Here is a 13,677-nt window from a genome sequence, read left to right as displayed (position 1 = left end):
GTTTCTGGTGCAGCAAGCAGGATATCCTGTCAGACATCTGTGCCAGAGGGCTGACAACAACTCTCACAGCAATTAACAGCACTGGAGTCACTCCGCCGAAATACACGACACGCCTGCTGAGGGGACAGCAATTCTCTAAACTCGTGTTGCTAAAACACTAAAACATCTTGTAGACTATACTCCTGGTAGTTTTGTAGATGTGTAAGTGAGGGGAGTGATGCAGGGTTTAGATCTAAAAGGGTAAGACTCTAAATTCTAATCTGGACCTCGAAGCCAGATCCACTGTTGATTTGTATTCTTCCCCAGTAATCAAGGACTGCTTTAGACCTGGGACACCAGGTGGGATAATTAATTATCAGGTAGGAGAGAAAAACAGCAGTAATGTGGACCTCAAGGCTTAGATTTGAATATCCCTGCAAACTGTAATAAACAGTGAACACAATCAGTGAAACTAAAAGGGTTCGCCAAAACGCCACTAACAGAGTCAGCAACAATCAAGAGACATTGACTGAATACATTTAATGAGTCATACATAACGTCTGCATCAATCCAAACAGAGGTATGACTAAACAACTATAACGACCACATCTGTATCTAATGAGCAGCACAGACAATTATTTTATTTAATGTTTTACTTATTGACAACAATTTCTCAGACATTTCTTGAATTCCAACTGTGTGCTGTTTTACTCAGTTTGTTCACAATTCAAACCTCAGTGACGATTGAGAATAACAATCCAATAGCTCAGGAACCCTCTCCTTGAACCCATCAGACATTTCACATTTTCGTTTTAACCCTAAACCAGGGGTGGGAACCCATTCAGGGAACATAACAGAAAACCAGAATGAGGCCTCCCGAGTGGCGCAGCGGTCTAAGGAACTGCATCGCAGTGCTAGCTGTGCCACTAGAGATCCAGGCTCTGTCGCAGCCGGCTGTGACCGGGAGACCCATGGGGCAGCACACAATTGGCCAAGCGTCATCCAGGTTAGGGGAGGGTTTGGCCGGCAGGGATGTTCTTGTCCCATCGTGCACTAGCGACTCCTGTGGCGGGCCGGGCGCAGTGCATGCTGACACGGTCGCCAGGTGTATGGTTTTTCATCCGACACATTGGTGCGGCTGGCTTCTGGGTTAAGCGGGCCTTGTGTCAAGAAGCAGTGTGGCTGGCACCAAAGGATTAAAAAGTGTTGATAGGGGACAGGATATACACAACCGTTCAAAAGTTTGGGGTCACTTAGAAATGTCCTTGTTTTCAAAAGAAAAGCACTTTTTTTGTCCATTAAAATAACATCAAATTGATCAGAAATACAGTGTAGACATTGTTAATGTTGTAAATGGCTATTGTAGCTGGAAACGGCTGATTTTTAATGGAATATCTACATAGGCGTACAGAGGCCCATTATCAGCAACCATCAGTCCTGTGTTCCAATGGCACGTTTTGTTTGCTAATCCAAGTTTATCATTTAAAAGGCTAATTGATCATTAAAAAAACATTTTGCAATTATGTTAGCACAGCTGAAAACTGTTGTGCTGATTAAAGAAGCAATAAAACGGGCCTTCTTGAGACTAGTTGAGTATCTGGAGCATCAGCAATTGTGGGTTCAATTACAGGCTCAAAATGGCCAGAAACAAATAACTTTCTTCTGAAACTCGTCAGTCTATTCTTGTTCTGAGAAATTAAGGCTATTCCATGCAAGAAATTGCCAAGAAACTGAAGATCTCGTACAACACTGTGTACTGCTCCCTTCACAGAACAGCGCAAACTGGCTCTAATCAGAATAGAAAGAGGACTGTGAGGCCCCGGTGCACAACTGAGCAAGAGGACAAATACATTAGAGTGTCTAGTTTGAGAAACAGATGCCTCACAGGTCCTCAACTGGCAGCTTCATTATATAGTACCCGCAAAACACCAGTATCAACGTCAACAGTGTAGAGGCGACTCCGGGATGCTGACCTTCTAGGCAGAGTTGCAAAGAAAAAGTCCAGTGTCTGTGTTCTTTAGCCCATCTTAATATTTTATTTTTATTGGCCAGTCTGAGATATAGCTTTTTCTTTGCAATAAAAAAAATAAAGAAAGACTAAAAAAGAAATATATTTTACCGAAAATCTTTACCTGTGTGTGTGTAGGCTACCTGCCCCTCCCCCTCTAAGCATAGTCTACTGTAGCTACAGACGTTACCAATGTGATTCAGAAATTAGGGAGAGAGAGATTTTTAATTAGAGAACAATGGATTAACTTTTTCAATGCTAGTTAAGGATACTATAGTCATCACGTTTCACACTGGAATTATGAATTACAAAACTACATATTTTAATTTTAATTCTGGCGCCGCTCTGCACACACAAGCTCGTTAGCTAGCTCTGGTCTAGATCTCAAACTCTAGGCGGCATTATGTGTAACGTAATGGAACTGAGAGTCATGGTCAAGGGCTAGCTCTGGTCCAATGTTAGTTAAGCCAACTCTCTGAAGTTCAAAGACTTTCAAAGTTCCTTCATTGAAGCCGCTCCTCCGCAGGTATAATTATGTGGGTCTAATTCAGATAATGCATGTCATAACAACAACATGCCCAGCACTTCATGCCCAGCATTCTCCTTACCCGCAAAATTCCAGTCGCATGTCGCACCCTACACTACACTTGTCTGTCCAATGCATGTACATAGCTTGCCCGCTCCATAGCAAGCTGCTCTATCCATTGGTGAAGTAAAAAGTAATCGATTTCAGAGGTTTAAAAAGGAACGGAAAATAACAATATAAACCGTTACTTTTTTTGGGTTCGAACCGGTTCAGAACTTCCCTTTGCTGGTCGGAAACAGTGGAACGGAACTAAAAGAATAATGGTTCTATTCAGAACTAAACGATTGGAAAATAATTTGGCCTAAACTGACACACCTGATTCAATTAGTCAACTAATCATCAAGTTCTACCTAATTTCTACCAGCATGTGAATTGTGCAACCAGAGGAAAAAAAACTCTAGACCACCTTTATCCACACACAGAGACGCATACAAAGCTCTCCCTCGCCCTCCATTTGGCAAATCTGACCATAACTCTATCCTCCTGATTCCTGCTTATAAGCAAAAACTAAAGCAGGAAGCACCAGTGACTCGGTTAATAAAAAAGTGGTCAGATGACGCAGATGCTAAGCTACAGGACTGTTTTGCTAGCACAGAGTGGAACATGTTCCGGGATTCTTCAGATAGCATTGAGGAGTACACCACATCAGTCACTGGCTTCATCAATAAGTGCATCGATGATGTCGTCCCCACAGTGACCGTACGTACATACACCAACCAGAAGCCATGGATTACAGGAAACATCCGCACTGAGCTAAAGGGTAGAGCTGCCGCTTTCAAGGAGCGGGACTCTAACCCGGACGCTTATAAGAAATCCCGCTATGCCCTCCGACGAACCATCAAACAGGCAAAGAGTCAATACAGGACTAAGATTGAAATCGTACTACACCGGCTCTGACGCTCGTCGGATGTGGCAGGGCTTGAAAACTATTACAGACTACAAAAGGGAAGCACAGCCGCGAGCTGCCCAGTGACACAAGACTTCCAGACGAGCTAAACCACTTCTATGCTCGCTTCGAGGCAAGCAACACTGAAGCATGCATGAGAGCACCAGCTGTTCCGGATGACTATGTGATCACGCTCTCCGTAGCCAATGTGAGTAAGACTTTTAAGCAGGTCAACATTCACAAGGCCGCAGGGCCAGACGGATTACCAGGACGTGTACTCCGAGCATGTGCTGACCAACTGGCAAGTGTCTTCACTGACATTTTCAACATGTCCCTGACTGAGTCTGTAATACCAACATGTTTCAAGCAGACCACCATAGTCCCCGTGCCCAAGGACTCTAAGATAACCTGCCTAAATGACTACCGACCCGTAGCACTGACGTCTGTAGCCATGAAGTGCTTTGAAAGGCTGGTCATGGCTCACATCAACACCATTATCCCAGAAACCCTAGACCCACTCCAATTTGCATACCGCCCCAACAGATCCACAGATGATGCAATCTCTATTGCACTCCACACTGCCCTTTCCCACCTGGACAAGAGAAACACCTACGTGAGAATGCTATTCATTGACTACAGCTCAGCATTCAACACCATAGTGCCCTCAAAGCTCATCACTAAGCTAAGGATCCTGGGACTAAACACCTCCCTCTGCAACTGGATCCTGGACATCCTGACGGGCCGCCCCCAGGTGGTAAGGGTAGGTAACAACACTGCCACGCTGATCCTCAACACGGGGGCCCCTCAGGGGTGCATGCTCAGTCCCCTCCTGTACTCCCTGTTCACCCATGACTGCATGGCCAGGCACAACTCCAACACCATCATTAAGTTTGCCGACGACACAACAGTGGTAGGCCTGATCACCGACAACGATGAGACAGCCTATAGGGAGGAGGTCAGAGACCTGGCCGTGTGGTGCCAGGATAATAACCTCTCCCTCAACGTAACCAAGACAAAGGAGATGATTGTGGACTACAGGAAAAAAAAGATGACTGAGCACGCCCCCATTCTCATCGACGGGGCTGTAGTGGAACAGGTTGAGAGCTTCAAGTTCCTTGGTGTCCATATCACCAACAAACTATCATGGTCCAAACACACCAAGACAGTCGTGAAGAGGGCACGACAAAGCCTAGTCCCCCTCAGGAGACTGAAAAGATTTGGCATGGGTCCTCAGATCCTCAAAAAATTATACAGCTGCACCATCGAGAGCATCCTGACTGGTTGCATCACCGCCTGGTATGGCAACTGCTTGGCCTCCGACCGCAAGGCACTACAGAGGGTAGTGCGTACGGCCCAGTACATCACTGGGGCCAAGCTTCCTGCCATCCAGGACCTCTATACCAGGCGGTGTCAGAGGAAGGCCCACAAAATTGTCAAAGACTCCAGCCACCCTAGCCATAGACTGTTCTCTCTAGCTACTGCACTGCAAGCGGTACCGGCCAAGTCTAGATCCAAAAGACTTCTCAACAGCTTCTACCCCCAAGCCATAAGACTCCTGAACAGCTAATCATGGCTACACTGACTATTTGCACTGCCCCCCCCACCCCCATCTTTTTACGCTGCTGCTACTCTGTTAATTATTTATGCATAGTCACTTTAACTCTACCCACATGTACATATTACTTCAACTACCTCAACTAGCCGGTGCCCCCGCACATTGACTCTGCACCGGTACCCCCCTGTATATATATAGCCTCCCTACTGTTATTTTATTTTACTTCTGCTCTTTTTTTCTCAACAATTTTTTGTTTTATTCTACTTTTTTATTAAAATAAATGCACTGTTGGTTAAGGGCTGTAAGTAAGCATTTCACTGTAATGTCTGCACCTGTTGTATTCGGCGCATGTGGCCAATAAAACTTGATTTGATTTGATTTGATTTGAAGCCTTTGACTAATTAAATCAGGTGTGCCAGTTTAGGGTTAAAACCAAAATGTGAAACGTCTGAGGGGGCCCGAGGAGAGGGTTGGGAAACCCTGCAATAGCTGACCTGTCAGGGCTAACCAGACTATGCTCATTCACCATCTCATCTCTTAACCCTTATGTCTGAACCATAGATGTAGAATGAGTAGAACCTCTCAGTTGGTAGAGCATGGCGCTTGCAACGCCAGGATAGTGGCTTTCGATTCCTGGGACCCCCCCATTAGTGTAAAATGTATTTGTATAAAAGATTACGCTAAATGGCATATATTATTATTAAACTAATGGGTTAACTCAGAATGGCGGACCTGGTATTGTGATGTATAGTTATTCTCTGAACCGGGTCTATGCCCAAGGGGTTAGTGGGCACAGAGGGTGAGGAGGGCAGAGAGCCCTAAAATGAGGGCCACACCCTTCGGCCCAATGCATCCCTCTCCAGCCTGAGCAGTGAGTACACAACAAGAAGAGAAGACAGAGGACTCACCCGGAAACCTTGACGACAAGCAGCTAGTGAGTTCAACTTGCTGGTCCTCCCTCCAACACGTCTTCTTTCAAATCCACAACAACAAAACAAAAAAATATATACACTAACACTAGCTAGCCATAAATACAAGAAAAATCCTCATGGGTCCAACAGTCACAGAATCAAGGGTTTCAAACTAAACTTCACAGTGCCTCGCCTTGGGCACAGAGAAAGAGCAAAAGCAAGAATTAGAGAGAGGTTAACAGAAGGAGGAAGTAGGCGTTTGTCTAGGGAAGAGGAAACAAGTCTGTGGCGACACAGACGGGTAACAAAGCGCCAAAATTCAAAGATAAGACAAACGAATTAGAGAAGTGGAAGGAGACTGAAGGCCTTGCTCACAGGAAGTTACCTCAACCTGAAAAACAATGTGTCACACTCACAGCTATACTTTACAACTACATGTACTGGGCCACATTCAGAATGGCACAACGGTGGGAAATGTTCAGATATAGACATATAGTATATAGAACAAACATGCCTCTGACATGTAGAATAAGGAATCATGACAGCTTTATTCATGACATTTCTATCTGCAACATTCCACAACGTTTGCCTACTGAACGTTACCCTGATGTGGGGTCAACATGGTCTAGTCATAGGCCTGGATAAAACACAGAGCATGAAACCAAAACTTTTCAAGGAGAACTAGATAAACGGAAGAGTGACGTAAGGTATTCAAACCACTTCAAATATGGCCACATCACCAGAGAACTAATTCCTAACACAATGACCAAAATTCCATTCATGTCACTACAATCAAAAATGTGTGTCCTCTCCTGAAAAGCTAATTCACTGTAAATACCAGTCGTCTCAGTCCAACCAATGCTGTGGTTTTAGCTGAGGAAACGATCGTTATTGTTAGAAAGGAAAAGTCAGTCAGAGCTCTGAGCAGAGGGAGCCATGACGATTACCCACCACCACAAGGGCTACGTCCCAAATGTCACCCTATTCCCTATGCAGTGCGCAACTTTTGACAAGGGTCCAGTGCCCTATATAGGGAAAAGGCTGCCATTTGGGACATAGCCAAGCTCTCACTTCCACCTCTGCCTGCCCTCTTGCCTCATTGATGCAATAGACTCCAGGCACAACGCTCATGGTGTTGGTAGAATGAGCCAAACCCTGACAGGATCTTAACATTACAGCCTCAATGAACTAAGTGTTGGGACTGACATGTTAGTTGGGCAGTGTCAGTAAACTCTATGACCAGACCTGGGTTAATAAGTCTGTTTTCTAGCAGATCTTTACCTGGGTTCAGATTCAAAGCTAACTGATGTGGCCCTCTGAGTATATGTCTATACATATCCGGGAAGGCAGAGCGCTGGTCTGGACAAAAGGGGTTGTTAAGGTTATGACTGGATCAAACTGCCGTGATCCACTGTGGTTCTCTGAATGAATAAACCAGGCCCTTCCGGTATTACTACAGCTGGAGCTGTCAAGGACACAGAGACCAGAGAGAGTAGAGAGATGGAGAGAGTGATGGAGGACAGAGAGAGAGAGAGAGAGAGAGAGAGAGAGCGACAGAGAGAGAGAGAAAAGAGAGAGATGGAGGAAGAGAGAGGAGGAGAGTGGTACGTCAACAAGGTTACAAAGAGAGAGAGGGGGATAGAGAGAGAGAGAAAGAGAGGTGTAGGATAGGTCTAGAGCAGTGGAGGCTCCTCGGAAGAAGGGGAGGACTATTCTCCTCAGTGAATTTCATACAAATTAAAAGTGTAAAACATGAGTTATCCTTTTGAGATAAAACTATACTAAATATAATCACGTCACCAAATAACTGATCAAAAGACACTATTTTGCAATGAAGGTCTACAGTGGCCTCAACAGCACTGTGTAGGGTAGCGACATGGTGTAGCCAGAGGACAGCTAGTTTCCGTCCTCCTCTGGGTACATTGACTTCAATACAAAACCAAGGAGGCTCATGGTTCTCACCCCCTTCCATAGACTTACAGAGTAATTATGACAACTTCCGGAGGACGTCCTCCAACCTATCAGAGCTCTTGCAGCATGAACTGACATGTTGTCCACCCAATCAAAGGATCAGAGAATGGATCTAGTACTGAAAGCATAAGCTACAGCTGGCTAGCACCGCAGTGCATAAAATGCGGTGAGTAGTTGACTCAGAAAAAAAGACAATAGTTGAACAGTTTTTAACAAATTCATTTCTTCAAAAATTAAGAAGCAATAGAGAGAGCGAGAGCTAGCTATATTTTGTTGTATTTTTTTTCTCACTTTTACTTACTTAACTAGCGAATGCAGCTAGCTGGTTTAGCCTACTCAAACACCCGGCTCAAACGAGAGGGATGCTATGTTAGCTAGCTGGCTATCCAACACTGGAACTCTTCCAAGTCAAGGTAAGCTTTTGGTTTTATTAATTTATTGCCACCGGGGTCTGCCGGTGTAACTGCTAAACTGCTTGCTGACTGTACACTGTACTGCGTGATTGTAGCGGCTTTACTAACGCGCTAGTTCAAGTAGCTATGTTGACTATGATGTTAGCTAATATGGTGAAAATGATGTAGGCTGTGTGTAACGGTCAATGGTTATGATGGAAAGGTTTGGTTTGGAAAGTTTTTTTTAGCTTGGTCACAGACAGCTGATGTGTTGTATAATATAATATAATATAATAATATAATATAATATATAATATAATAATATAATATGCCATTTAGCAGACGCTTTTATCCAAAGCGACTTACAGTCATGCGTGCATACATTTTGTGTATGGGTGGTCCCGGGGATCGAACCCACTACCTTGGCGTTACAAGCGCCGTGCACTGAAGTCCACAAGCGAAAGGAAAATATGAGGAGGAGATCGCATAGATCCGAGAAGGAATTATTAAATGAGAAAAGTGATCATGTTGTTTTTATGTGGCTGCTATGAAAGTGAACTGTTTTTGCGTGTGATCAGGGGTGTATTCATTCCACCGATTCTGTTGAAAAACGTTTCTTAAACGGAAGCAAATGGAACCAAACGGGGCTAAACATACCTCAATTTGTCTAATAGAAACTCTTGTTTGCAACTGTTGGACTAATGATTACAGCCTATATCAGCTAAACGCAGGCAAGAGTGTGCAAAGGCAGTATTGAATGTGTCACTGTCTGTCATCTTGATTACTCAAATGTTTCTCTAGACCTGTGCTCCTACGTTGTAAACTTTCATTCATAGGCTAGGTTGTAGCAACCTCATGATGGGTATAGGGAAAATGTGAGTATCATGTATGTAGTAGCCTAAACCTATCGATGTTACATTGAGCTTGGTGAATGGAATATGAATGACAAATCATCCAATATGCTGTAATAGAAATAAGGCCATGCTCATTAAAAAAAAGAATTGTCCTCCCTCGTCATAAACGGCACCGACCGCCACTGGTCAAATGGGACATAAGAGCTCAGCTGTTTCACGTCTTTCAAAAAAACATCTACCATTTCACCACAATCTCTCTTCACAGCATTTAACCCCACCACTCTCAGTTTGACATTTACAAATGTTAGCATAAAATTGCCCCAGAAAGAACAGATCACAGGTTGTCAGACAGGCACAGATATCCCAGCTATCAAATGTTGGTTCTCAGAACATTGTGGCAACGTTATTAGTAAAAAGAAAAAATATCCTTTAGGGAACGTCACAGGAATGTTCTGTTAGCTGAGATTGTACTACACCTTATTGGGTCATTTGTCTGTCAGTAAGGCCTACATTCAGTGCAATCCATTGCAAGGGGGAAATCTTCTGCTATGCTAATTGCCAAGCCCCAGCGGTCGTGATCCACATACCGTGTAGCTATAGCAATTCCCAAAACCAGAGGAGGTACTATCATAACATATATTTTACCAGGCTAACTCTGGAAGATCTCACTGAAGCATTTGGGTATGACAAGCTACTCTTCTCCAAGGGCACAGCCAGGGCCGTACGGAGCCATATGTACACCACCACTACTTAATCGCTCCCCAAAGTAGTTCTCCACACGGCCCAGACAGGCAGCTCTAAAAACAGCCTGCTCCTTCCTTCTGCCCTTCCCTGCCCACCACAGAGCTAGAGTAGCGCGCTAGCGAGCCGCTGTCTCCTTGGAGATGTGCGCATATGCTAAGGAAACAAATTTGCCTACAGCAATGTACTATACTGTTCTCTCTCCAAACTCTCCCTAAAAGGAGCCTTGGGGGCCTGGGGGAATGTGGGGACTTGTCCCCACTCAGAAGAGTCCTTGACAGGGAAGGGAACGTCACACGGTTATGGATGCCCTATGGAAAGATGCTAAAAACAGCCACATTAACTTTACTGTGCTGCTAAAGTGGAAACAAGCCCACATAACAAAAATGATCTAACTGCAAGTGCCAAGCACCACACACAACAAGGGCTTTAGTAGCTACTATGTTCTTTGTTATAATAATGCAATTGTAGCTACCTGAGGGTGTTTGTCTTCAAATAATGAGATGTGATATGATGCATCTCCCATTGGAACTCTCCCAGCCTACACATAAGCATCAGTTACCAATCACAACATGCTTTTGGTTTATGATGAGCGTTAATGTTGGAATGGGGTGACTTCCTGGTCTAGTTATCTTCAACCCATAACAGGCCACCTCACCCAACCTTTTATCCTCTATAAACCAACTGCTAAATCAGTGCACTTACAGAGACTACATCCCAAACAGCACCCTATTCCCTACACAGTGCCCTATGGACCTTGTTGAAAAGTAGTGCACTATAAGAAATAGGGTGCCATTTGGGACACAAATGCCTGTTGTTTCTCGTTGGTTTGGTCAGGGTGTGAATTTCTATGTGTTCATTCTATGTGTAGATCTAGATGTTGTATTTCTATGTTGGCCGGGTGTGGTTCCCAATCAGAGGCAGCTGTCGATCGTTGTCTCTGATTGGGGATCGTACTTTGGCAGCCATTTTGCCTACCTTAGTTGTGGGATCTTGACTCTTGTTTGGCTTGTGTGTGTGTAGCCATTGTGAGCTTCACGTTACGTTGCTTTTGTTGTTTTGTCGTGTGTTTACTTTATTAAATAAACATGTATGCATTCCACGCTGCACCTTGGTCCAATCCTGTCCTCAACGATCGTGACACTAATAAAAGCTGAGTACTGGGGTATTGTCCAGACAAATATTTTTAGTGTAGCAATATTAAGTTGTATGAAATTAAATCAGATGTGAAAAATAGGCCATGCAAAAATGTGGGCACCCTTGTCATTCTGTTGATTTGAATACCTGTAACTACTTAGCACTGATTCATTGGAACACACAATTGGTTTGGTGAGCTCATTAAGCCTTGAACTTCATAGACATAGTGCATCCAATCATGAGAAAAGGTATTTAAGGTGGCCAATTGCAAGTTGTTGTTCTCTTTGACTCTCCTCTGAAGAGTGGCAACATGGGGGCCTCAAAACAACTCTCAAATGACCTGAAAACAAAGATTGTTCAACATTATGGTTTAGGGGAAGGCTACAAAAAGCTATCGCAGAGATGTACGCTGTCAGTGTCCACTGTGAGGAACATAGTGAGGAAATGGAAGACCACAGGCACAGTTCTTGTTAAGGCCAGAAGTGGCACGCCAAGTAAAATATCGGAGAGGCAAAGGCGAAGGATGGTGAGAATGGTCAAAAACAGCCCACAGACCACCTCCAAAGACCTACAACATCATCTTGCTGCAGATGGTGTCACTGTGCATCGTTCAACAATTCAGCGCACTTTGCACAAGGAGAAGCTGTACGGGAGAGTCATGCGGAAGAAGCCTTTTCTGCACACACGCCACAAACAGTCACTTGAGGTATGCAAATGCACATTTGGACAAGCCAGCTTCATTTTGGAATAAGGTGCTGTGGACTGATGAAACAAAGATTGAGTTATTTGGTCATAACAGGGGGCATTATGCATGGCGGCAAAAGAACACAGCGTACCAAGAAAAACACTTGCTACCCACAGTAAAATTTGGTGGGGGTTCCATCATGCTGTGGGGCTGTGTGGCCAGTGCCGGTACTGGGAATCTTGTTAAAGTTGAGGGTCGCATGGATTCCACTCAATATCAGCAGATTCTTGGGAATAATGTTGAAGAATCAGTCACAAAGTTGAAGTTACGCCGGGGCTGGATATTTCAACAAGACGACGACCCAAAACACTGCTCAAAATCTACCCGGGCATTTATGCAGAGGAACAAGTACAATGTTCTGGAATGGCCATCCCAGTCCCCAGACCTGAATATCATTGCGAATCTGTGGGATGATTTGAAGCGGGCTGTCCATGCTCGGCAACCATCAAACCTTACTGAAGTGGAGATGTTTTGTAAGGAGGAATGGTCCAAAATACCTTCATCCAGAATCCAGACACTCATTAGAGGCTATAGGAAGCGTCTAGAGGCTGTTATTTTAGCAAAAGGAGGCACTACTAAATATTGATGTGATTTTTCTGTTGGGGTGCCCAAATTTATGCACCTGTCTAATTTCGTTTTGATGCATATTGCACATTTTCTGTTAATCCAATAAACCTCATTTCACTACTGAAATATTACTGTGTCCATCAGTTATTTGATAGATCAAAATGAAATTGCTGATCCAAAACACCCAATTATTTATAAATGGAAATCATGGAAATTGTCAGGGGTGCCCAAACTTTTTCATACGACTGTATTTTCCCTGACATCCATGGGGGATGGAGGGAGGGAGGGAGGGATCGAGGGAGGGAGGGGGGATAGCGGTAGGGAGGGAGGGAGGGATGATAGCAGGAGAGAGAGAGGGGGAGGCAGAGAGAAAGAGGGAGCTGGATAGAGGGAGAGCAACAGTGAGAGCGAGAGATACAAATTGATGGAAAGCAGAATCCAGAAAACAGCCGTTAAAATTCTACAACCACCTAAAGGAAGCGATTCCCAAACCTTTCATAACAAAGCCATCACATACAGAGATATTAACCTAGAGAAGAGTCCCCTAAGCAAGCTGGTCCTGGGGCTCTGTTCACAAACACAAACAGAACCTAGGGCTGTCCCCGAATAAAAAAAACTTGGTTGACCGAAAGTAGTCTGGTCGAAATTTGTCAAAAGTGTATTTTTCCATATATAGACACCCTATGTGTTTTAATAAAATCAACTATATGCATTGAGCTTGTCTGATGCTTTAAGCGCACTGTTTGATTAAATAAGACAAATGACTCAAGAGGGAGCCAGAGATCAAGATAACCAGAAGAAAGAAAAAAAACGTAACCTGACCATCCTCCTCCCGCTCCTGCTGGCTTTCGCAGATTCTGCCGTTACTCTCCTGAAGTTGCCGGTAATAGGCTACACCAGGAGTTAGTAACCTTTCTCATGTGGAATGCCAAATTATTTTACAATTTCTACCGATCTGTGTGCCAGTTATGGTTTTCATATGCACATTTTCGTGGAACAGTTTAATTTCATTTACGTCTTCATATCTCAAAATCATTGTCATGTGGTTAATCAAAATTCTATCCAAATCTAAATGAAAATGATCAACCTAAAAAAGTAACTTCTATTGCCAACTATGTAAAAATAGCCTACATATAGCCAACAAATTAAAACATTGCAGCCTGCAGGTAGAAAATATCCTGATAAAAATAAATATCCTATAAATCACATTGGCTATGCATGGCTTATCTGCAACGAACTGTTGGTCGACCAAGATTTCTTTAGCCGTGCAGTAGCAAAAAAAAAAAATCCATTGTGTGTGGAGGCTGTGGCGATGGCACAGTCCATCACTCTAAGACATGTGCTA

At 43.9% G+C, this 13,677-nt stretch overlaps 1 protein-coding gene across 1 annotated transcript in view; it reads right to left on the bottom strand.

The window, feature by feature from the left end:
• The window catches only part of LOC311116337 (engulfment and cell motility protein 1-like), a gene marked incomplete at its 3' end in the record, with an annotated part of 50,260 nt that extends 44,154 nt beyond the window's left edge, over positions 1–6,106 (bottom strand). Inside the window, exon 1 of the mRNA XM_084191431.1 lies at positions 5,923–6,106. The remainder of the gene's footprint in view (positions 1–5,922) is intronic.
• Positions 6,107–13,677: the final 7,571 nt, after the last annotated feature.

Source organism: Coregonus lavaretus (genome assembly GCF_964263955.1).
Source record: "Coregonus lavaretus genome assembly, contig: HAP1_SCAFFOLD_1017, whole genome shotgun sequence".
NCBI classification, from domain to species: Eukaryota; Metazoa; Chordata; class Actinopteri; order Salmoniformes; family Salmonidae; genus Coregonus; species Coregonus lavaretus.
Note: the sequence above shows the minus strand (reverse complement) of the source record. Positions and strands in the feature narration are given on the sequence as shown.